Source organism: Sceloporus undulatus, chromosome 5, assembly GCF_019175285.1.
Source record: "Sceloporus undulatus isolate JIND9_A2432 ecotype Alabama chromosome 5, SceUnd_v1.1, whole genome shotgun sequence".
In the NCBI taxonomy this organism is placed as follows: domain Eukaryota; kingdom Metazoa; phylum Chordata; class Lepidosauria; order Squamata; family Phrynosomatidae; genus Sceloporus; species Sceloporus undulatus.
This window is the reverse complement of record NC_056526.1, coordinates 24173602-24175843: the sequence shown is the minus strand read 5'-3', so window position 1 is coordinate 24175843 and position 2242 is coordinate 24173602.

Genomic DNA, 2242 nt, shown 5'->3' with positions numbered 1-2242 from the left:
TTTTGGATGTATTAGTGATATCAAACTTGTTAACTTTTGCAGAAATTGGCTCACATCTCCTATTCACATAGAGTGTATCTGCACTATAGAAATAATGGAATTTGACACCACTTTAACTACCTTGGCTCCATCCTAAAGAATCTTGGGAGGCACCAACACTCTGGCACAAAAGGCTAAAGACATTGTAAAACTACAAATCCTAGGATTCTATAGGACAAAGCTATGGCACTTAAAGTGGTTTCAAAGTGCATTATTTCTACAATGCAGAGGCACCCATAATCAAAATAACTTTCCTCCTCCTGGTTGCAGTTGTTTTTAGAAAGAAAAAAAGTGATCAGGCAGAATCAATATATGTTTGAAAATTTCATGCAATGGTTACATCAGTATATGCAATGACTAATCTACAACCACTTGAGCAGAGACAACGACATCAGGATTCTTATTCAATTAGGTTTAATTTTCTGCTTTACTGTTCCTGTAATTTTAATTTAGAAAAGTACATTGCCTACAAGGATGATCATATTCAGGGGTGTTGTAAGAGAGTAACTCAGGGTTCTGCTCTGCTGTACATTTAAGAAAGGAAACAGTGTCCCTCTGTTTGATGGGCACAAGCATAATTGGAAAACATAAAGGAGGCTGTACTGCCATTCATTAGCTCTAAACCAGAGGTGGAGAAAGTTTGGCCTTTCATGTGTTTTGGGCTTCAGTTTTCAGCAAGAACAATGGTAAGGGACTGTAAGTGTTGAAGCCCAAACCTTCTGATGTGTGAATGATTCATTATACCTAAACTAACACATTTTACAGAGTTTAGGGAAAAACCTAAAATGCTTCTCTGAGATCATGAAACACAGTCTTATACTGAGTTAATTCATAGATTCAGTATTGTTGATACTGTGCTGGAGTACTCTCAAGCATTTCAGACAGGGAGTCTTTCCTAATCATCCTCAGAGATGCCAAGCCATGAACCTGGAACACTCTCTATACAAAATGTGTGTTCTGCCATGTGGCTGCAGCCCATTCCCAAGCCTTCAGCATCAGACCTTGAATAGCCATGAAACCTCAACCATGTAATTAAAAAGAAGTCTACACTCCTTCCTGAATATAAACGTCTCTTTCCAGAGGTTGAGATCAAATGAGATTTAGATTTAGTTCCATTTCCATTTTAGGAAAAACTTGTTCTTGGTGTACACACCAAGTGCTGACATTACTGGGCCTGGTTCTTCATGAACTCTTTTATTGAGATCTGTCTTTTATGGCGAGTCATGTACACATAAAAATAACACAAAACACCACAAAACATACCTCCTAGCATTTTGTGCCTACAAACAGTAAAACTGTGTCTGGACACCTTTCTTGATCAAGAGGGACACCAGTGCCTCATCCAAAATGGTTGGGGAAGATCCTCCCCCCCCCCGCCAAACTGGTCCACAAGCCACTACCTCTGAACAGTCCATGGTATTCTGAATTCAGGCCAGTCTTAAGTTTCACTTTTGTCTCTCACAGACCTGACAGGTGATATTTTACCTGGTCCTTAACCAACCAGATCACACTGTTGTCTACCCAGGTTCTGCTAGGGTGGGAGGAAAGGGCAACCCTAACATCACATCACCTTCCCAATTAAAAAGCCCATTTCTAGGTGCATGTTACGCATTACCAGACAAATTAAGTTTGCATCCAAGTACTTCATGTACAGTGGAAAGTTAGTACTCAATACATCCATGCAGAGTAGACAGAGATCGAGAGATGACAGTGAAGAAACAGGGAGTTTTTAAAAAGTAGGGAAAGAAAAGGCAAGTACTTACACCGTGAAGTAATCAGGGGAGCTGAGACTCTCCTCAGGTCAGCAGAGGGCACTTTATGGATGCTATTGTCAGAAACGAAATGAGCAGCCAGAACCGGCAGCACAAACAGCATGGACAGCCAAGAAAAGAAAGAGGAAAAGAGAGAGAGAGAGAGCGGAGGAGCAGAGAGAGAGAGAGAAGACAACAATAACATTTAAACATAAAAACAAAGGAAGGCTTCACAAAAAGGGGCTAAATGGGATTATGCTAAGCTCCACGGACAGCACTCCCTCAAAAGAAAAGGCCAATGAATGGCGCTTGCCAGCAAGCATGATGAAAGAATATGGGCATAGTTAAATGGCATGATGGATTTTCAGATTAAAAAGAGGTTCTTATGGCTGGGGCTGCAAGAGAGTTTCAAGCATTATGCACTATAGGCAATATGGAAATTATCAAGAGAG